The following is a 24,323-nucleotide window of genomic DNA, read 5'->3' as shown; positions in this document are numbered from 1 at the left end:
ATGAAGTTGTTGGATCAACCTGAAGTCGCCTGGTTCAGGACTCAACCCCGGAGGAGAGCAGAGGCGATGCAGGTAAGAAAGTGACAAGCCATGGGACAGGCAACTTCGTCACAAGATTTATTCCTTTCTGGCCTAAAAGAGGCCCTCAAGGCACGAGGAACTAGGGTAAAGAAAAAAGATCTTAAAACCTTTTTTGATTATATTATGGACACATGTCCTTGGTTCCCTGAAGGGGGAACCATAGATGAAAAAAGATGGGCACGCCTCGGGGACTGTTTAGATGATTACTAAAGGACTTTTGGACTAGAGAAGGTTCCTGTCACCACATTTTCTTACTGGAAGCTTATTAATAACATTCTTAGGGTCTATAAACATTCCCATGACATACAAGAGGTTATTAATATAGGAGAAAAAAATCTTAAAAGAAGCCTTCCACTCCCCCTCTACCTGCCCTAAGACTCCCCCGAGTGCTTTCTCGTCTGCATTCGGTCTGTCTCCCCATCTAACTTTCTAGAGGTAATGACCAAGAGGTTATTTTATGTGTACCAATGAATGATCCATACAAATAATTTTAACATTACCTCCATTCAAAAGCATAAAGCTCACAAAGGTACAGTGCTTTGAGTTCGCTAATTGAATTAACTTGTTGGAAAGATGTGGTTTCCCAGTGTAAAGTGGGATGGAATCAGTGATACTGAAAGTAGAGCATAGACAGCACTAGAACAGTAGCTCATGTATAATGAAGGCATCAACAGTAGCAACATTCACATTTTGTTAGCCATATTGGCAGTAGCAGACAATGATGCCTCAGAAAAGATTGACTAGTGTAGCAGCAGTATGGAATAATGTCATATTGGTAATGACAGACAAGCTTCATAAGCCACTAGGGTGGCATTTTTTCTGTCCACACTGCAGAGCATAAAGAAGACTTAGATGTGAGATGTGGATAGGATAACCATATAATTTATCATCTAAAGAGGGACTCCTTTTAAGAGTTATCAGAAGTACTGATGGTTCTATACAGCTGATACAGATACATCCTGGAAACACTGGGGTATAAAATTGTCTGAGCATAAAGGACAAGTGACTCCTTCCTTGTGTCTCTGAATTAACAAATAGAGTAATTACTCAGATTTTGGTGGCACACACGAAATTTGTCACTTTATCTATTTTTAAGAAGAGTACTTAGCAACCAATAAAAACTACTCTTTATTCAATTTTTTCCTAAAATATTTAGCTTTATTTGCAGTCATGAATTATCTATATCTATATGCCCCTTTCCACATAAATTTAGTATAATTTATAATCTCAGCTTTGAATTAAAGCATATGGAGAATTTTGATTATCTTAAGTAACTGCCTCTGAAAATCCTCTACGTTTTCAGTGAATTTTGGATAGTTGATTGATTTAGGTAATGTGAGGGGAGATGCAGATGACTGGGTAGTTGGAAGAATAACAGTGAAGTCTAAGGAGCTTAATTTTGATGTGAGGGATTATGATCAGTTCTTGCAGAGTTTTCAGAAGTATGGGAGCATTCAATTGAATTTAATAATACTGACTGCCTATTCTGCGCTCATATAATCTGTTGTACATGAATTTATAATCTGTTTGGGAAGACAAAAATCTGCACATGAAACAATTAGTGAACGAACCAGGATAATTAGATCACAAAGTGTGAAATTCAGTAATGAATACTGGAGTATAACATGCCTTGAATGTAGTAAATAAAAAAATATTAAGTGTAATATGCTGTCCAGTACTGGCATTTCATCAGTTGGTAAACATAGTTCAATTTACTGATAAAGACAATTCACCTTGCACCAAACACTGACACTGGACATTTCCATAGTGTAGAGTTCCCATCTTTTTTTAAAAATTTTATAATTAATTTAATTTTACATATCAGCCACATATTCCCCTGTCCTCCCTCCTCCCACCCCCACCCCTGCCCTCCCCCCAATCCATCCCCCATTCCCACCTCCTCCAAGGCACGGACTCCCCTGGGGATTCAGCTCAGCCTGGTAGACTCAGTTGAGGCAGGTCATATCTTAATGTAGCTGCTCAGCCAGTGATGGCATTTTCTCAACGCCAAAGACCTCTCCTTATAGTCACTTATGCATTCATTCTGTTGTGACAATGATACTGGTTTTCAATAATGAAATGTGGGCAGAAATGTGTGTGACTGTGGAGATAGGTATCGTGATGAAGCCACTGTGCTTTTGCAGTACTTAATTCCTCTGTCCTTAGCTTGATGCAAAGGTATCCCAGGACCTACTCTGGAAACTAGCTACTTCAATCACCATATGGAGGAAAGCAGCAGCATGTTGAAGAGGAACAACTACTTTTGACTCTTCACGTTAGCGAGACATTAACTTCTATTTTGTTACACCATTGGCACTTACAGGATTTCTTTGTTAGAGCAATTAGTATTGCTCCAAATAATATGGACACTAAATTTTTCAGAAGTCCTCAGGAACAGGCCATCTCAGTTCCTGAGGATTTAATTGCTTACTGATTTGTATGCTTTATTATTCAATGTAATTAGCGAATGCATTAGTTTCCTCTCCATGTTTACCTAATAATAAGTGATTCCAAAAGAAGATTAGAAAATACTAATTTTTGACCCAGGCTTTCATTCTCCTTCCTTGTCTAAAGTAATCCCAGAGTGGCTGAATTAAACAGTTGATCCCTTTACACAGGTTTCAACAATAGAAGTGAAACAGGTTAGAGTTCTCTCTGAACTTCAGAGTCAAAGCCATGTTCTGAGTAATTTGGAAGAGTACTCTTATTTATCTGAAGAAACTTATTTATCTTGTCTAAAAGCACATATATTAAATTCACATTTAGTATAAGCACCTCTGTTGCACAGATCTGAGTTTCCAAGATTCCAAACTTCTTTTGCTCTTAGATATATTGAATGACAATTGCATTAGAATTTCATTAATCATGAGAGTTTAGCTAAAACCTAGAGCATGGGTTAAAGAATTTTACCTTACTTGCTTTGAAATGCAATATCACAAAAATGTTCAAGCAGCAGATTTTATATTGAATGCCCTGCTCTTGGCAGATTGATCTGGGAATGTTGTCAGGTCAGATTTGAATTGGTAGGAGAGTTACAGAAGATTATTGTATTAGCCCATGCAAGAGGTGATAAGCAAACTTCACTAAGGTACATATAAGCAGATTTGAACAGAGGGCAAGCACATTTCAAACTTGCATGACTTAAAATATAATTCTCTCGAAATTAATCTTGAAATTTAACATAAACCCAATCAAATCTCAAATAAGATGTTCTTTTTATTTATATCTTGGGAAATGATTCTAATATTTATCTGAAAACCAAAAATAAAGGCCCTTGAAAAAATAGGCAAGTACTTTGGGATAGGTGGCAAGAAAAGATGATCATAGCAAACATTAAAACATGTGCTTATAAATATTACATGAAGGCTGTAAGTGCTTGATTAAGCAAGCAACTGTGAGAAATTTAATAGAGTAATAGAAATTGGCACAAATATTAAATAAACTACCATAAAAGTAATATTTAAGAAGCAATACTGAAATGTAGCAGTTTTCATGGAATAAATTCTTAGTTAAAAATAACACTTACATTGGTGAAGTAGAAGGGTAGTTCACAGGGTGCGGTTCTTACATTGTAGGATCAAAACCATCTAGCAATCAAAGTTCGAGATGTCACGCAAGCTGGGAGTGGGACCTTGAAAACTGTCATTCGAAAAATCTTTCCAAGTGATTCTTATGCACAATGAAGTTTGAAAACAACTAGACTATCTTAAGGAGCAGTGGCAATCCAGAACATTAGCAGTCAGTAGTTTAGCAAGACAAGAGAATATTTGCCACTTCCATGTCTGCTTGTGATAGTATCTCTGCTCTTCACAGTTCCTCTGAAACACTTGCTGACATAAATATGAAAATATAATTGTATTCAGGAATGTGTAATATCCTTTGACAATGCAAAAGTGAACAAAGCCCCTGTAATGTTGTGAGAACTAACTATATGATGCTCCATGACAATAAAGAGTCTGGAAAAAGAAATACAAAAGTTGAAGAGTTTGGTGATCACTATTATATCTGTCACCTGATCTGAATCTCATGGATGAACAAAATGTTTAACTGCAGCAAATTAAATCACACTGTAGGAATATATAGGTCACTGTAAAATCTATGCCACTGCAAAGACTTTTTGTACATATGGGAAAATTATATGGACTTAGAAAATCTTTCTTCATAGCAGATACTTTACATATAATTATTATTTATTTTTTTATTTGCTTGAGAATTTCATTAGTCTGTATTTATATCATTTCCTGCCATTTCTCCCCTTCTTCTAAATGTGCCCTTCCTATTCCATCTCAAATTCACAACCTCCTTTTCTTAAATCTTTTTTATTACATATATATATATTGAACTTGATGAATCCATTTAGTGCATATATGTGTATATATATATATATAATCTTTAGTACTGACCACTGAGTATTGGATAACCAATTAAAGGGATTGTTCTTGGAGAAGACTAATTGTTTTTCTTTCAGCAATCTGTCTGTATCTCTTCATCTTGGGGCCTTGTGGGTTTTCTTTCCCCCATTCACACTGGCATGTGAAATGGTACTGTAATTGTTCAGATCTTTAGGTAACCAAGCCTCTCCACTACCATTTTTCCATTTCCCTCTCCATGGCACCTGTTTCCTGCTATTACCCTTTCCTATATGGCTTGGTTTAAATATCATTTCCTTAAAGAGATATTTATTCATATTTCCATCAATATTAGGTATTCAGTCATCCCTCATCACACAATTCTCTTTATGTCTTTTATATCCCCAATTGAGAAATATAATTATATTTACTACCTGTTTTTATTTACACTAGTAAGAAACTTTGGAAAGGGTAATATTGCTTCATGCATGAGTATATCCCGGGAAATTTGAACAGTTCCTGAAATTTAAGAGGACTTTAATAAAAAAAAATAGAGGAAGAAGAAAGGAAGGAATGATAGAATGAAGGCAGAAGGAAAGAAAGTGTAGGAAAGAATAAAATAGAGAGAGTGCAAGCAAAATACATATAAAGTCTGGAAGAGCTTACACCAACATTTTGATAATTGTTATTTCTGAAAATGTGACATCAATTATTTTTTACTACAGTTTTCTAAAAAAGAACACTCAATGAGATATTTTTAAAAAGATTTTACAAACAGAACAAGGAGCACCAAGTATTTTTGTTTTGACAAGTAAAAAGACTATAAGAATAGTAGGGAAAAGCTGACAGAACCCAGAGATAGCAAAGTGTAGGAGGAACATGAGAAGAGAGAATCAAAGACAATGCTCATATTCCATGTGAATAACAGAATTGAAGAATACTTCATAATTTCTTTCATCTAAACATAGTTATCTTTCACCTCTGTATTAATTTAATTATTGAAGTCATGATATAACACATTTTGTCTTAGAAATATATTTATGATGTTAGTGGTGTACTTTTTATTCCTGTATCAGGGGGATAGATGGTAAAGTTTTGGTACAGAGTGGTGGCTTAGGGTATAAAATAGAGGTGGTTTTTGGAGAGTTGTAGAGAGTATACTTTTACATTTTACCAAATGGAAGAAAATAAGAGAGCATAAAGAGAGGGAGGGAGTTATAAGGAAAAGGAGCAACAGAACTAGACAGTGTTTCTGTGTGTTGAGTGAGAATCAGAGGTAGAAAGAAGAACTTCTTAATCACTGGTAAATTCCTTGCTTGTGCCACTATGCAGACAGTGGTAGCAATTTGATTTCTTGAAAAGAAAATAGCAACTTTGAAGTAATGTTTGTATGATATGGTTTGGAGGAGGAATCTTGTGGTGATATATTGTGTCCCCCAATATATTGTGTACCCTAACAAAACTTATCTGGTGATCAGAAGACAGAGCCAGCCACTAGATTAGACATAGAGAACAGACAGTGGGGGCACACACCATTAATCCTAGCATTCCAAGGCAGAGATCCATCCAGAACTCTGTGAGTTCAAGGCCACACTGGAAACAGAGCCAGGCATGGTGGCACACACCTTTAATCCCAGCACTTGAAATCTCATGTCTTTGCTTGGGAAAGACACATGCCTTTAATCCTAGGACTTGACATCTCATGTCTTGCTTGGGAAATACACATGCCCTTAATCTCAGGAAGTGATGGCAGGAAGCAGAAAGGTATATAGGGCGTGAGGACCAGGAACTAGAGGCTTTTAAGCTTTTTGGCTTTTAGCAGCAATTCAACTGAAATCCATTCAGGTGAGCACTCAGAAGCTTTCAGTCTGAGGATTTGTGGAAACAGGATTGGATGAGGAGTTGTCAAGGTGAGGTTGGCTGTGGCTTATTCTGCTTCTCTGATCCTTCAGATTTCACCCCAATATCTGGCTCTGGGTTTTTATTATTATTAAGGCCGTTTGTCTACAGAATCTGGATCAATTTAGGAATAAAGTTAGAAGCAATGATGTCAGCTTTTGTCTTGAGCAGGGAGGGGCTATCAATTTGATACAGGGGGAACATAAGGATATGCTTTGACAATTTTTCTTCCATTTGAGACATTCAAGTATAAGTATCTTCTGTTGGACTGTATTATCTGTAGTTCAAAGAAAATTTTGTAGCTGTAAATACATTTCTGGGGATCATTAGGTTATAGATATTAAACAAAAAAGATGGCCAGAAACCCTAAAATTTAGACTGATCTTTCTCCAAAAGTCTCAAGTGTTTCCCTTCATGTTTTAATAACAGAAAAATTATGCAAGTGTCATTGTACTCCAGTGTCAAAATTACCCTATCACAGTAATTGGACACTCTATATAAAATGCTACCTTTGTTTAATCATTTTTTCAATTCTTCTTTCTGATGAGTTCTTTGAAATGACTGTTAGACTGTGTTAGATACTTACATTTTTGTTTTGTTTAGAAAACATTCCATCATACTCAGTAGCTGTGGAGTTCTTCACTTACAGGTTGTTGGAGTACTTCTACTAAAATGCTATAGTCTACCCAGAAGTCTTTAAAAAAACCTATAGAAAGTTGCACAGCACAGTGCAAGTCTGTGGTGCTATTAAGATTACATGTTTCATATTACAGTTAACTTCTTTAAAATGTACCAGGTAGTCAGAGGTGATGGCCCATGTATGTAAGCCCAGAACTCGAGGTGCCAGCAGCAGGATCACTGATTTTGTTTCAAAAAATGAAAGCAAACAAAAGAGTGTCAGCCCTGTTCTCTTTTAATCAAATAAAAGTTATTAAAGCTCAGATTTCTCAGAGTGATAAAAGTTTTCCTACTAAGCAGAAACTTTATAGATACTTACATCTCATATATACCATTGTAATGCTTGAATCTTCCATATCACATATTGACAAAGGGCTCATGATAATACCTTTATCATCACTATCATGCAAAGAATCAATTAAGAATTCCTTCCTTGGGAAAATGCTAAGTGATTTAACATGCACAATAGTGTTACTAATTCACTTGTTAATATTCTGTGTGCTTTCTATAAAAGTGACACTCCCTCAGATTAATTGCCATTAGATTACATGCAATATTTATTCAATATCTATTTTTTAAAGTTTCTACTAGACACTTTGTTTGTTCAAGGAATTTAGTCATTACTGCATAGTTTCTTTGGGAAATTTTAAAAGGAAAAACTTAAATGTATAACAAAATTTAGATTTCTACTGATAACAAAAGATATTGTCTATTGAAGACAATAATTTTGCTGCAGGGAGCATTCTTAGAGGCTTCCTGACTAATTAGAATTTATTTACATATTCTTTAACACATCCTCCTTCAACTGGTATCTTCTCAAATGACTTTTCTTTTCTTCACTTATGACTAACCCAAAGATTTTATTTTTCCCCCAAAATTTGTTCAAACAAAACTGCATTTTTTCCAATAAACACTTCTTAAGAATAAATTGCTTACTAACTAGAAGGAAGGCATTGATTACAGTAAGCTTATGAACAGTGCTGGAAACACATTTTTCAGATTCCGTAGTAGATGCCATCAACTAGGAGGGATATTTTTTTGGCTTCTGAGGGTACAAAAATTAGAAGTGTTCTTAGGATCTTATTTTGATCAACTTTATTTGTTGATGTCTAGAGCATATAGGAAATGTGGTGGGGGGAACATCCCATCCCATTGCTGAAAGGAAAAATACAAGTATGGTGAGAATCATATGTTTATTTGCACTGCACATGGGTCTATCAAGAAAAAAAAAACACACATGAATTATTTTTGAATCAAAGCTATTTAAATATTCAAAACACTGAAAACATAGTACAGATTACATGACTGAAAGCATTGGATGTTCTTATTCCAGATCATTCAGATTTCCAAAACTGTCTCTGGAAAAAATATAATAATGTCTAATACCTTCTGATAATTTATGAGATGTTTTCAATTAACATTATTCTCTGATGTAGTTGGAAGTTTTCCTGTGTCCCAGCCAACCCACAGTCAAGACAAATCTCTCCCACTCGTGTTTCCCAAGTAAACACACAGAGGCTTATATTAATTATAACTGTTCGACCATTAGCTCAGGCTTATTACTGACTAGCTCTTACAGTTAAATTAACCCATAATGCTTATTTATATTTAGCCACACGGTTTGGTACCTTTTCTCAGTTTTTCCTTGTCATCTTGCTTCCTCTGTGTCTGGCTGGCAACACCTGACTCTGTCCTTCTTCTTCCCAGAATTCTCCTTGTCTGCTTACCCCACCTATACTTCCTGCCTGGCTACTGGCCAATCAACATTTTATTTATCAACCAATCAGATCAACACATATTCACAGCATACAGAACAACATCCCACAGCACTTCCCCTTTTCTGTCTAATCAAAAAAGAAGGTTTTAACATAGTAAAATTACATATAATAGAACAGTTATCAAGCAAGAATTTCAGTTACAATATCTAGTCTATTCGTTTATGGCAAAATTAAAGAAAATATTCTATCTATCCTATATTTGTGAGTCTAAAGTTTCATATCTAATTAATCTTTTATCATAACCAAGGAAAACTATAATTATAACTATCTAGTCTTCAACTATATCCCAGAAGGATATAATATTACCTAAGTAAACAGGAAGAACATTGTAAGCAACTTCCAAAAATCTAAAAGCTGGCTGCTAGACACTCACCCAAAGACAGCTGGCTGCCTGGACACTCACCTAAAGTTCCTCTGCAATGTTGGGGCATCCAACTTCAGCCTATAGGACTAGAGCCTCTCAGTCGCTTCTGTCTGTGTCCTGTAGACTATCTGGCAGTTTTCTCTTTGAAGCAGCAACCTGAAGGACCATTTTGCCTTGCAAAGTTCAGGGGTCATCTTCCTATGGGTCCTGCATGTCCAATTTATACAACATACAGCCAAGCAGTCAACACAAGGGCATTTTTTTGCCCAGTGGCTAACTTTTGCCACAAAGAAAGCAAACTCCATAATGAGTTTCTTCAATGTCCATTATCTTCTTTGAAGTAGATTGGTGCTGCCAGGAGCAGACATGTCTCAATATCCAGAAAATCAAAGTGCTTAAAACATTTTAAATGCCATATTCTGTAGGACTTTGAAGTGTTTGAAGATTACCTACCTAACTGAATTATCTCTATTTATATCTAGAAAACTTAACTAACATGACTATAAGTTTGACTATCATAGAAGACTAATTATTAATCTGTCTTTAATTATCCATTACAATTTCAAATGAGCTGTATAAACATAATACCTTAACAAGAGTAGAAATATACATACAGTATAACAAAATTAACTTTAAATTTGTATCAATAGACTAAAATATATAGCAATGTAAAATATTTTAAACAAATTACTCTTTAAAAGTAGATTCAATAGTCTATCATTTCATCTTATCATATCTATATCCCATCCCTCTTTTTTCTTTTAGAAAGATATTGACTATGACCAATAACAATTTGTAACCAATCTCTAACAAAGAAAAACATCCATAATCTATTTTTTGGGAATGTGGGCAAAGTGTTCTAGGCTACTTCCTGCTGATAGGGCTCACTGGTAGTCTTATGGGGATCCTGAGAAAATTAAAAATTATGGTCAAATCCTGACTAGAGTAGTCTGTAACACTGTATTCTCTGAGCCAGTTGCCTTGAAGCTGTTCTGGATATTCAATCATCTGGAGACCTCTCGGGGGTCTTTCTTGATCAAACCATATTAGCCTGGAAGCAATCCGTAGATTCTCATCTTCTGTGGAAACAAAAAGAGAACCTCTTTTCCAAAGCAATGTATCCTTAGACATAAATTTTGAAATCAAGAGCTCTTTAAAATACACATATTGATTTAACTCAGCAGCTTTTATAATCAAATGTCTCTCTGCAGTTAAAAATCCCAAAGACAATATAATACAGACTCCCTGTGTGATTTCCATCTTTATGCGGCTTATTTTTTATATTACTTTTACTTTCTCTTTAAAGACTTTATTTTTTTAAAACTTTCCATTTCTTTATATAACTGTCTATATTCCTTTTCCTCTGTCTTCCAAGCCTACTTATATTTTTATACACATTGTAAACCATTTAGAGGTTTATTTCATCTGAATCTGTTTTATTGTGAATCTTGCTTTAAACTACAGCATGACTAGGACTGAAATGGCAGCTTTGGCTGATCGCTCTGCCCACATCAGCTTTACAACATGGTGGAACTAGGTTTACTGCTAGCCCTGGGGGAACCATGCTCATTGCTGACTCTGTGAAACAGTGGGTCTATGATTCCATCCAGCTGTGTGTAGCCCAAAAACCTTTTAGGTTTTTGGTCTGTACTAGCAAAAGCTATATCCACCATGCACCATGCTGACAGTGGCAGGAATCCGCCATACTGCACTCAAGCCCATGTGCCATGAACCTGCCATACTGTAGCTCACGTTTGCATGCCACAGCACCTCTGTACCTTGGTGTCTCTATATCTTGACCCACATGAGACATGAAGTAGAAAGCTGTTTTTGGCTCTGTTATTGTATGTTTAGAAGTCCTTTTTAAGCTCTTTTAGGCCTTATGGAAATTCGAGAACCCCACATTGATATGCCAAATGTAGTTGGAAGTTTTCCTATGTCCTGGCTGCTGGTGGTTTGGACAAATCTCTCCTACTCATGTCCCCCAAGCAAGCACACAGAGGCTTATATTAATTATAACTGATTGGCCATTAGCTCAGGCTTATTACTGACTAGCTCTTAGAGTTAAATTAACCCATAATTCTTATCTTTGTTTAGCCATGTGGCTTGGTACCTTTTCTCAGTTCTGCCTTGTCATCTTCTTTCCTCTGTTTCTGGCTGGTGACCCATGACTCAGCCTTCTCCCATGACCCTGGCTTCTCCTCATCTGCTTACCCTGCCTGTACTTCTTGCCTGGCTACTGGCCAATCAGTGTTTTATTTATCAACCAATCAGAGCAACACATATTCACAGCATATAGAATGATATCCCACCGCACTCTGACTTATAGATAGTTTTAATTAGGGTTTCTGTTACTGTGACTGAACACCATGATCAAAAGCAACTTGAAGAGAAAAGAGTTTATTTAAGACTACACTTCCAGGTCATTCTCCATCACTGAGGAAAGTCAAGGCTAGAACTCAAGGCAGGAACTTGGATGCAGGAACTATAATAGAAATTGTGGAGGAGTGCTATTTCCTGGCTTATCCTCCATGGCTTGCTCAGTCGGCTTTATTATACACCCCAGGAGTACCTGCCTACCCAAGGGCAGCACTGTTCACAGTGATGCAGACCCTCCTACATCAACTACCAATGAAGAAAATGACCCAGAAGCTTGCCCATAGGACAACCTTGTAGGAGCATTTTCTCAGTTGAGGTTCCCTCTTCTTAGTTGAGTTTAGCTTGCATCAAGGTGACAAAAACTAACAAGGACATAAATGAAATCTAGTTTGTTACCAATTGTCAGAGGGAAATTCCTGGTTGGGTTTATAGGGGGCTTGTATGTAGTCAAAACAATAACAACAAAGCAACAACAATATTAACAATAATGACAAAATAATATGTATTGACAATGTCTTTTAGTACCATACATAAATTAAGTCTTATTACAAGAAAAAAAAAAGTATGTCCCTTTCTTGGAAGGATTACAGAGATGACATTTGATACAATCTTTAGTTTATTGGAAGAATATTGTGCTTGTAGGAGAGAATTAATATGACTAATATTAAGGAAAGAAAAAAATGACTAGTAAAATAGAAGTCCTCATTCATTTTCAGCTAGTTTAATACACAAAATTTGACAAATGGGAAATTACCAGCAAAGTGAATATGAAGGCTTTGTGAATTTCTTCTTAACCAATTATAATGAAATTTATCATGGGAAAGACTTAGGGAAGTGCTCATTTATACTAGCTTTCTAAAGTTACAAGAAATTATGTTTATGTATCATTTTGCTTGAAATGCCATGCCATCTACCTATGGCTCTTCTTCAAGATCCTTTTATTAGTGAAAAGTTTATATAACTCATCTTGAAATTTTTCCATGTCATTTTAGCCCTATTGAGTAGTTTAACATTTCAACAATACTGGGAAAATTGCAGTGCACATTATTAGTCTGACATCAATTAATCATGCTTCTTATTATTCAAAGTTGGCTGTACTTTTTATATTCCAAACAAAGTCAAATCGTTGATTTCAGTTTAAAGACATTAATCAAATGGATTCATTACTATTCAAATAAAAAGTTAGGTGGCTAATTAAATACATTGTGAAAACTAAGATTTGCGGAAGGGATTTTCCCAGACTCAAACATCACCTTTATTGAGTTATGATAAGCACAAGCTAACAAAAATCTCACTTGACAAAAATTGTATCAGTTATTCTTTGTAGTGAATGTAGATGTCAAAAATGCTAATCCAGGGAAACTGTCAAGAACTTTAAATTCATTTTGCAGACTTGCAATTCATCATTATAGTTTAGCGTCTTTCACAAGTTAAAAATGTCTTGTACCTTTGAAACTATTATTATTATTCTGCAACATTTTCTCTAAGTATCATTTTCAAGTTAATTGCTCTAGTTGTGAAACACAAACTGTACTTTTCATTATATATTTAGGTACTATACATAAATGAAGTCCTTTCACGAGAAAAAGAAAAATAAAAACAAAAAGCAGCTTCATGGCTTCCCATATTTTATGTTGCTAAATTTTTAAATTTAAAGTGGGAAATTTAGAGGAAGTTAAAGGAAAATTATTTATTGCAGAACATGAATTGCAAGAAATCATATTGATCTCTTTATCTAGGTACCTTGATTATGATATTTGAATAAGCAGAAAAAAAAGACATGGGAATTTGAAGGAAATGCATCATAATCAATTCAGTTTGACAAATAGCTATAGACACACATAATGCAAAAGTGAATATTTTCAAATGATGTCTTGGAGTAATTCAAAATCCACCAGAAATGGCCATGAACAATGAATGATACATATTAAAGTACATCTCTGATACAGTTGTCCTTAATCATCTATCTGGATTTTGTTACATTTCTTATCATTTACTTTTATCATTTGCACACACTAAAATTATTTTCACAAAAGTAAGAGGTTTATATTTTGTTATTGCCTCATCTTCAAAGGAATGTCTGACATAGAGAGCAAAATAAGGCATTTTGAATTTTTGTCTGGAGATAATTTAGGGGTAAAATGCTTAACTAACACACACACACACACACACACACACACAGACACACACACACACACACACACACACACACACACACACGCACACACCCAAGGCCCCGAGTTCAATCCCTAGGACTGAAATAAATTTAAGTCACTGAATTGGTGAAGGGGGATTGAAATAGTATAAAGACTATAATGAGAATATAAAAGGAGCATAAAATACTTTTGAAATACACAGTGATGAGAGGCCAACTAAATATCAGTTAAACATAAATTTTGTGTGATAGCATCTTGAGATACCAGAGCAGATTTCCTTCTACTTTATCTTTAATCCCACATATTTCCATTGCAATATTTACCACACCATAGTGTAATGGTCTATTGGTCTCTTTCATTGGTGGGCTATCCCAGCTTTGAAAAGAGGCATACTTTTCTCTTTTCTCCTGATTTTCCATTATATAAATTGATTATTGATTGGAGGAGATTAAAGGTTTAGTAAGCATGGGATTTAATTCTAATGATTAGGGTTTAGATGAAGTGTCTGATCGGATCAGAAAAAAAGTCATAGTCAAAGTGCTTTAAAACTTATGAGATCAATTTTTTAAAAAAGTATTCTTAAAATTTCCACTTGAGAGCACTTTTTACCTGAGAACTTTTTATGTGACTCCAGGTATACAGATTGATAAAAATAGATATGCAAATCAACCATTTACTGATAATAAATAAAAATGCTTATTTTAAACCATTCTCTAGTATACACACTAGTGAGATGGATGTGCTTTCTTATTTCCTCATAAAGAATTAATTTTGATTGATATTTGATGCTACAGGGTATAGACAATTGTCAAAATTTTCAAGGGTGTTCAAAATTTTTATTTCATATTAAGTGCTAAGAAGGGCCTGGCACATAAATATATAGCATAGCATTTTAGAAGTATATTTTGGGACATTTCAGAAATTGCTGGAAATACTGTCTATAACCTAAGATAATATTAATTTAGTGAGTATTTTTAATGAAACTCAAGTCACATATAAAATAAACTAAATAAATATTTTAAGAAGGAAAAATATTTATTAGTTCTTTGGGAATTTCATTTAACATACTTTGTGTTTTGATCATATCCACACCCAGCTCTTTCTCTTTATTTCTCAAGAGTAATTTCTGGAGACCAAATAGTCTTGGATGCAGTGTCTTTCCACTGGAAAACTGACTATTTACCAGGGGCTATACTCTTTTTTTTTTTATTTTGCAATACAATTCAGTTCTACATATCAGCCACGGATTCCCTTGTTCTCCCCCCTCCCGTCCCCCTCACCTTCCCCCCAGCCCCCCCCCCCCACATTCCCATCTCCTCCAGGGCAAAGCCTTCCCCACACACTGAGATCAACCTGGTAGACTCAGTCCAGGTAATTGGACTCTCCCTTTCCTAGCAGCTAATAATTTCCAAGCACTCCATGGTAGGGGTGGGATTTTGTTCCCAACTCCCCTCTCCATGCTGAGATTTGATCAGGCTTGAACTTGCACAGGTCTTGTGAATGTTGTCATAGCTATTTGTGAGTTCATGTAAATAGTTCCCCTGCTGTTTCCAGAAAACTCTGCTCCCTTGTAGTCATCTACACCTCTTGGTATTGCACTCTTCATTCCCTCTTTTGAAATTATCCCCGAGTCTTGCTAAGAGGTAGTGTAGTGTAGCACGAATCTTAAAAGGTCTTATTAATAAAAACAAATCCAGAGCCAGCAATTGGGGTGAATGCTGAAGATGAGAGAAACAGAACCAGCGCAGCTAACCTCACCTTGCCAATTCCTCAGCTGATCTTGTTTCCTCAAACTGGAAGCCTCTGTGTCCTCATCCAAATGAATCTCAGCTGAACTGCTGCTGAAAGCCTAAAAGCTTAAAAAGTTTCTAGTTGCTGGTCCTTATATACCTTTCTGCTTTCTGCCATCACTTCTTGGGGTTAAAGGCATGTGTCACCATGCCTGGCTGTTTGCAGTGTGGCTTTGAACTCACAGAGATCCAGATGGATCTCTGCCTCCAGAATGCTAGGATTAAAGGTGTGGGCTACCACTGCCTAAACCTATGTTAGTATAGTGGCTGTTCTTTTCTCTGACCCCCAGATAAGTTTATTGGGGTGTACAATATTTCAACTACAGTGCAGTACATATTTTCCATTTAGGGCTGAGCATTCTGTCTTCTCTTATTTTACACACATTGACTAAATGTGTGTCTCTATGTTAATCACAATCTACTACAAATAAAACTTCTCTGATGAGGATTGACAAATATATTAATCTATGAATATAATGAAAATTCATTAGAAGTTGCTTTAATACTATACCCATTTAGCAGAATAATACTAGTATATTCTCCTAAAGGACCTAGGACCTATATACCCATAGGTTCTCAGGCTCCAATGGTAGCAGATAAAGTTTTCACCTTGTGGTGCAAGACTTAAATCCAATCAGAAAATGTTTGGTTACTTCAATGATGTTCATGCTACTTATGCATCAGTAGGTGTGTCTTGCCAGGCCAGAAATTATGATAGATAGCAAGGTTACCAGGTGAGTAAGATTGATAATTACTTTTCTCCTCAGGTGACATGCATAAATCCTGCCAGTATGAAAGCTAAGCAGAGAGAGGAAACTTCCAGGTCAGTACTACCTTGCTTTCTGCATATTCTATGACTCAGGCATGCTAGATCTTCATCTATAGTGTCTTACTATCAGTTTCTGGTAGGTAACTGAGAATATTGGCAATAGTTTGTATTTTATGGAAGGTCTATGGGAACTCACTGGCAAATAACTACAAAAGAAGTAAATAATAACTTTCACTGGGGTTTTAATTTGTTAGTGTCTAGTGTCTAGCAGGGACATTGTGCAATTCCATTTCAAAATGGATAAAGTTTGAATTTACTTTATAAACATTAATTTCTATAGAATTGGATAATTTCTGCCTTAAACCTATAGAATTGATTGCTTTGAAAAGCAATAGCATATGATTTTTTCATTGATTTAAAATTTTAATTACCTACTGTGTTCTGGGTGACAGGCTAACTGTTGAGAATAGAGTGATGAATACTTTGTTCTTAAATTAAATGACTCATAATCATGTATTTAAAACAATACTTCAGGCAATAATTTTTAAAAATGTATTAATCAAAATAAAGTTACATACTTTTGATCTAAAATGTTAGAAAATGTATATAATAGAAATTTTCATAAATTCACTAATAAGATAGCCATGATTCTTAGATTTGTGTACATTTATAAATTATGATGCATGCATTCATTTATAGTTTGAATTTTCATGATTTTGTAATTCTTATGACCATCTTCCATATCAACTGAAAAAATTTATAGCCTTTTTAAAGTATAAATATTATTTTGCTATATAACCCATTGATAATTTATTTATTCTGGTACTTTTTATTGGGAAAATTAGATCATTTTCACTATTATGCATTAGTTGGAATTATAAATATTTAAGATTCTATAATTTTTCATATATGCTAATACAACTGGAAAAAATCAGTAAATAATCCCTGATTTTATCCATCTGATTACTAGATTGGATGAGATCAATTTAGGAATAATTAAAATAATGGATCAAATGGTATATTTTGAGAGACTTTTGAATTTTTTTCTGACAGCAAGTAGTTTCTGCTTTTAAAATGTATTTTAATTGCCTATCTTTTTGACTCAATTATTTAAAGAACATGTTAAACTGGAATATATATTAACCCTTCAGCACACAAATTTGGATGAGTCCAGCAGAGAGATTTTAGTCACTTAGTTGCCAATGGACATGACATTTTACAAGCAATGCTTTTCTGCAGATGAGAAACAGGACATACTGTGCATCTCAAGCAAGATGCTTTAAGGTGAAGTATAAGACAGTTGGTCTTTTGGGAAACAAAGCTTCAGAACTAAAGGAAACTATGAATTTTGTAGTCTAATAAGTCACAGAAAACAAAATGCCTTTTTTTTCACACTGTTTCAAAGGCCAATATTACAAACTGAGATACTCTTACCTATTTATAAGCACTGTATTTTATAGCCCCTAGGTTATTTCTGTTCAAAGTTTTGTCCTGTTGGTCCAATCCCCACCATTGTGGAGCTCAATATTTTTATCCACATAAGTATTTTTAAAGTAGTTCTTCAAAGCATATTTTGATCAATTTAGAGCTTGTTTCATTTGCATAGCCCACAAAAACCTTTTTCTTTAACTGTAGGTGAATTCTAGATGGCCTTATTAAATTAAGAAAAAACATGGAGCCAAATATAGGGGTGAAAGTCTTAGAGAAATCAGGGAAATAGGGAAAGCCACCAGCCAACCTTACCTCACCAACTCTGTAGCTTCCAAATGCCGTGACTTCCTGTTTACCTACACCTATATGCCTTGCTGTTCTGCCATCTGATTTACTCTCTCTCTGTTCAGCTACATCATTTCATCTTCCTTCTCAGTTCTATCAATTCCTGTCTGTCTGTTTAGACCTCCAGACCACCATGGTTAACTAGTTTTGGAATTTAAGGCATGTGCCACCACACCTGGCTCTGTTTCCAGTGTGGCCTTGAACACACAGAGATCCCAGTCTGCCAAGTGATAGGATTAAGGGCATGTGCTACCATTGCATGACTTCTTTGTTTACTTATAATGGCTTGTTTTTTTCCTCTGATCTCCAGGCAAGCTTTGTTTATTAAAGCACAAATAAAATATCACCACATTTCAGCAGAAATAAAGTATCACCACATTTAACTGCTGGGTAGTAATAAGATAAAAACCTAGTAATTATAAGACCCAAAGTTGCTATGGCCCCTTGGAAACCTCTGATGAGGTTTCACCATTGCAATTTAGTGATATCATCTAAACACCTAAGACTTCTGTCTTGTCTACCTCTCTTCTGACATTTTTCATGTCCTTCCCTTCTGAAGGAAGACATCTTTCTCTAGACACATTCCTATTTTTGGAGTTACATAACCTCTTCTTATACTATCCAAATGCAAACTATGTTTGCAATACTGCATTTTATGATGATATTGTTTTCCTTATCATAAATATGCTTATTTCCTAACAGAACATAATTAAAACCATAAATTTAGAGTCAGACATGACCATATATACTTGTAAAATGTTAACTGAAAATCTAATTAAATATGTTGCAAATGCATCTATACATAGGTTAAAAGAAATGTGAAAAGATAAAAGTATGACAAAGTTTTATAAGATTCCTCATTTTCGATGAAATAGATGCATACCTTTCGATACAAAATTAAAAATAGTATTTATTTCGTGTTTTGAGGTAGAGACTAAAGGCAGATTTGATTTTTTTTCCATTTACTTATTCACGTACTGTAGTGGTTCTTAACCTGTGGATTATGACCCATTTGTGGGCTGCATATCAGATATACTACTTATAAGATATTTACATTATGATTCTTAACAGTAGCCAACTTACAGTTATGAAGTAGCAATGAAATAATTTTATGGTTGGTGGTCACCACAACATGAGGAACTGTGTTAAAGGGTCACAGCATTAGGAAGGTTGAGAACCACTGACTTTATTATGTTACCATTATGAATGTCCTTCTTTATTTGCTTAGCTAATAACTATAAAAATTAACAACACATAAACTAGTTTTTCTGACTGAATGCTAGTTATGAACAGGAACTTTAAAAATTCCAGATAATCATTGTGGTTTTGTGTGCTTATATCATGATATGCTAATTTGCAGTTAAGTGTAACATGTAATCTTTATAGCATAAGAAACAAGACCAAGAAAGGGTAATATTAGGTTATGAGAAGGGATTGAATGCAGGCAAAAGGACACACAAGTTGTGAAAAATGATATAAAGCTTCCATTTTTCCCTTTTTTGTAGTGAATAAGTATATAAAATATAATTAATAATGAAAATGTGAAAACCTGAGTGAAGATCCATGGCTTGAGAATGGCCATTCTAGCTGGGTAGAAGTTCTCTGAGATGTACAGTTTGTTCCACTAGCTACCTCATCCAGCTGGGTGATGGGTTTATTTGTGAGTTCGTTATAATAAAGTGATTCCCTTTACCGTAAAGTAACGTGTCTTATTTAGTGTTATTATTGCTATGATTAAACACCATGATGAAAAAGCAAGTTGGGAAGGAAAGCATTTATTTTACTCACAGTTCCATATAACAGTTCATCATTAAAAGCAATGAGGGCGGGAAGTTGAGCGGGGCAGGAACTGATGCAAGAGCTGATGCTAAAGACCATTGAGGAATGCTGTTTACTTCTTATAGCCATCTTAGGAATAGCACCACCCACAATGGGATGGACCCTCCCACATCAACCACTAATTAAGAAATGCCCTACAGCTTTATCTTATGGAGGCATTTTCTCTCAGTGGAGGTTCTCTCCTTTCAGATGACTCTAGCTTGTGTCAAGTTGACATAAAACTAGCCAGGATGGTATGCAAAAGAGTAAAAACTATGAAAAGTGATAACATACACACAGATTTTAAAAACTCATGAAATATATAAAATATTTTGCAATTATTATATCTTGAAACAATGTTTTGTATAGGATAGATTAAATAAAACACTTTTTAAAATTTACTCTAGTGGTAGGAAATCTTTCATTGATAAAGGTGTTCATTTATTTCCATCACCATTCAATGACCAGTGATAAAGAAATAGCATGCATTTGTGAATTATACTTGAGTTCAAATTATAGTACCAATATTGCCAAATATTGTGAAAATTGGGGCAAGGTGATATTGAAATCCAATTATTCATCTTTCATTGCTTAATTACTTGATAAGTTATATCTGAGACTATATTATCAGCCATTTATTATATCCCTACTGATTGTATGTGTTAGAAAAACTAAAAAATTTCTTAGTTTATGTTACAAATACCTTGGTAAATATATTTTTTGGCAGTCAGTAGTAACCCAGTAACAAGATGGGACTTAGACTGGTTTTACTGGGGCACAGTATCCCTAGTTTGTATAGTCTTTGTCATTTACTTGTCATTTGTCTTCTTTGTTGCCTCCTTTCAAAGGGAGAACTATCAAAGCACTAATTTAAACTGTCATAACACAAAGGTTTGACAGTCACTTGAATAATAGTTATTGTGGAAAAGAATTGAAGACAAGTAAGGAGAGGAGAATTTAACTGACTGACTACACAGACGCGAACTTACTGAAGACTGAGCTAGAACCATGACTATTCCAAATGCAGGGATTTCTGCTCTTTGCTCATGTCTTTAGGGCTCACTCAATCTATTATCTCTGTCAAGAAAGAGAGTGATTTAATACATATGCTCATTGTTGCAAAAATAAGTTTCTCCAAAAGAAAAGAAATCTTTTCATCTTGCTTCATAAGTAAAAGAAGCTGTAAAGCAGATGCAGTTTTGGTAATATTTGCTTTTGTGCTGAAACCAATAGGCTATCTTATTTTTCTATAGCCAGAATATAAGACCGTCAAAATCTAGCCAAAAATCTGTGAAAAATTTCAAGTCTGATCCTTGAGACTTTATTTTTTTTTTTAATTTTACCACTTGACAGACATCAAACCTTTCTAAGCCAGGAGATCATATTCTTAGTTTACTGTATATGATGTTTCCCCCTGATTGTTCCTTGTGTTTTTGTCAAACGAGTTTAAGTTCACTTCACATCCTAGGAGACACCATTACCGCTAAACTGAACTCACAGTTGGCTGTAATTGATCTCTTTGCTGCTCATCAAACCTTGGGTTGATTTGTTTCCTTTTGAAGGCCTTCCTGTTGAAAATAAAAGTTGATCCATTTGGTAAATGTGAACTATACTTTTTTGCTTATGGTTAGTAGTTTCTCATAAAACATAAAATTAGAGCCTAATTCCTTACAGTAACCTACAGTGCCTTAAATAATGTAGTCTTCAACACTTACCTCTACGATCCAATCTCCTATCACTCTGTCCCTTATTTGTTAAGACTGGTACATCCTGATATTTCTGGATTTTGTTGTTTTATTTAACTTTTCTTTTTCAAAAATTTAAAATGTTTTTATTAATTCTTTCAGAATTTCACACAATGTGTTTTGATCATAGTCACCTTTCCTCTGCCACTCCTAAATCTTCTGGGATCCAACCACCTTTCCCTTCCCAGACAACTTCCTGTCCTTTATTTTTCACAACTGAGGCCAATTTGTGCTGCCCAAAGATCCTTGAATGTCTGACCTTTGCCTGGAGCATCGCTCATTTACCAGGGGCTGTACTTTTAGAGAAAACTGATCATTCCTCTTCTATCAGCTAACATTTACTAAGAACTCCGCTCCTAGGGTAGAACTTCACACTCACCTTCTATCTCCATGCTAGGTTTTGGTCTGACTTGGGCTTGCATAGGTCTTGTACATGCTGCTATGACCACTGCTGTGAGTTCATATACAGGAGTTAAAGTTAGATTTTCCTACACTACCTACTTAGCTACTGCTGTGTCCAGAAGACACTGTTTCCTCATAGTCATCCACTGCCTCTGCCTCTTATACGCTTAGACACACTATACCCTTGCTTTTCTAAGAATCCCCTTTTCAGTCTCCCTTCATAGAATACTTTTTACTGTAATCTTGTACAATGTTATTGTAATCTCAATTATAGCAAATATAATTCTGATAAGGATACCTACTCAGACCACCTAATTTAGACACATGCTTAATCAATCACATTTGCCAATAGTAGTCACTGTTCTTTCTATAAAGGAGTATTTCTTCATTGCATTTTCTCTGTTATTTGATATTATGTTACTTTCATTGCCTGGCTATCTTCACTAAGGTATAAGCCAGTGAAAATCAGACATTGCTGTCTTGCTAACAACTTTATCTTTACTACTCAAACAATCTATGTAGGTGATAAGGTAAAAAAATTTATTGAATGAATTGATGCACTTTCAAAGTAATGCATGATTTACATTGTATGATGTAGGAGAGAGAACTCTGGGTTCTTTCATCCATGAATTTCAAGATGCATGTAGACAAAGATACTTTAAGCAACTTTTTCAGCAAATCCCACAATGCTAGGGCTTGAGATGCCTCAATGGGTAAGGGTATTTTCCCCAAATCCTAACTACCTGAGATTGTTCCCCGGGTCCCACATGGTGGAAGTAGAGAACTGACTACTGCAAATTGTGTCTGAACACACATACACAAATAAATAAATATCTGTAGGAAAATATAATTTTAAATCCTATTAAATTCTATTAAAACCCTTCCATTAAAACCCTACTAAATTCCTTCCTTCCAATACTGAAAATTTGCCAGCAATAGCCTTGGGAATGGAACTTTAAAATGGATCTTTTCATAGCCTCTACCATATCCTTGTCTTTACTAATCCATTCTTTACACTCTACAAGATGATCTTTCAAAAATGTAAATGCAAAAACATTCACATGACTAATTCCGTTCAGTGGATAACATCCAAAATCATTATCTTATTTTTAGAGTCCCAGCACAATCTGGCTTTCTCCCCTCCAGACACTCTGATCCTCTTTCTGTTCTCAGAACATGCCTTGCCCTTTCTCTTATTCTAGACCTTCACATATGCTATTCTTTTAGTCTGAAACACTCTTTCCTCTGCCTTATCTGTCTTCCTAATTTAGCTTTCTTTCAAATAAAATGTGTCTTTCCTCAAAAGGATTCTTTTACCCTCTCAACTTGTTTAGAATCAACTATGTGCTTAGAAAAGACCCTGTATCATCATTGTGCTTAATGTGCACCACTGTGAAGATACACTTCAGAATGGAGACCACAGTATACATACTGTATTTACTGCTATATCCTTAACATAAATAGTGTCTGACACAGAAGAAAAGCTCAATAGTTACTAAAGTGAAATTATTTAAAGACATGTTTGGAGTCTAATCAGTCAAATATGAGTACATGGCTAGCTAAAAATAAGTAAATTTAGAAAAAATGACAGACTTTTCGTGGTTTTGTGCACTGCATTCTACATTATTCTATTTTTATTCCATGAAAAATCCTTCTTTCCACTCTATTCAACATAACATTTTTATTGATTCTCTGAGAATTTCACATCATATAGCCCGATCATGTTCACTTTCTAGTCCTTCCAAGTCTCCCCCATCTTGTGACCCCCCAAAAAAGTAAAAATAAAAATAAGAATAATAAAAAGGTCCAATTTATATTATCCATATACACACTGGAAGATAGCCAAACTCTTAGTGGCCTGCCCCTTAAACAGAGCAGCGCCCTTCCCCTTACACACACCTACCAGTGGCCATCATTGTGGAGAATCACATTTTAGCATCCTCATAACACTTCAAAACAGTTCTCTTCGGTGGATTCCTGTCTAGGCTGTTATTTTTTTTTTTTTTTTGTAGGTGGGTTGGGGAGTGGAAGGTAGGGTTGTCACAGAAGCATTTCATGTCCCTCCATCTCAACCCTGATTCTATAGTCATCGATATCACAGCAAATCAACCTCCTTGCTCTTCACAGTCAGCAGCAGGAGGGATCACAAGCCTCCAGATTGTCTCTTGTGACAGCTCAGATTGAGAACATGGCCCCTGGCTGCAGTGAAACCACAGACCCAGATAAGGCCCTCACAGGCAGCCCAAAACACTGATATCAACATGCCCCAGGAGGCAATGCAGACCATAGACATCCACATGGTCTTCATTATTAGCATGGGCCATGGACATCAACACAGA

At 35.2% G+C, this 24,323-nt stretch overlaps 1 pseudogene; it reads left to right on the top strand.

The window, feature by feature from the left end:
- Positions 1-24,323, top strand: part of LOC128117068 (60S acidic ribosomal protein P0-like) — a 153,953-nt pseudogene continuing 129,630 nt past the window's right edge.

This window comes from Peromyscus californicus, unplaced genomic scaffold (genome assembly GCF_007827085.1).
Source record: "Peromyscus californicus insignis strain IS unplaced genomic scaffold, ASM782708v3 Scaffold_10__1_contigs__length_136768540, whole genome shotgun sequence".
In the NCBI taxonomy this organism is placed as follows: domain Eukaryota; kingdom Metazoa; phylum Chordata; class Mammalia; order Rodentia; family Cricetidae; genus Peromyscus; species Peromyscus californicus.
This window is presented reverse-complemented; position numbering and strand designations above follow the sequence as displayed.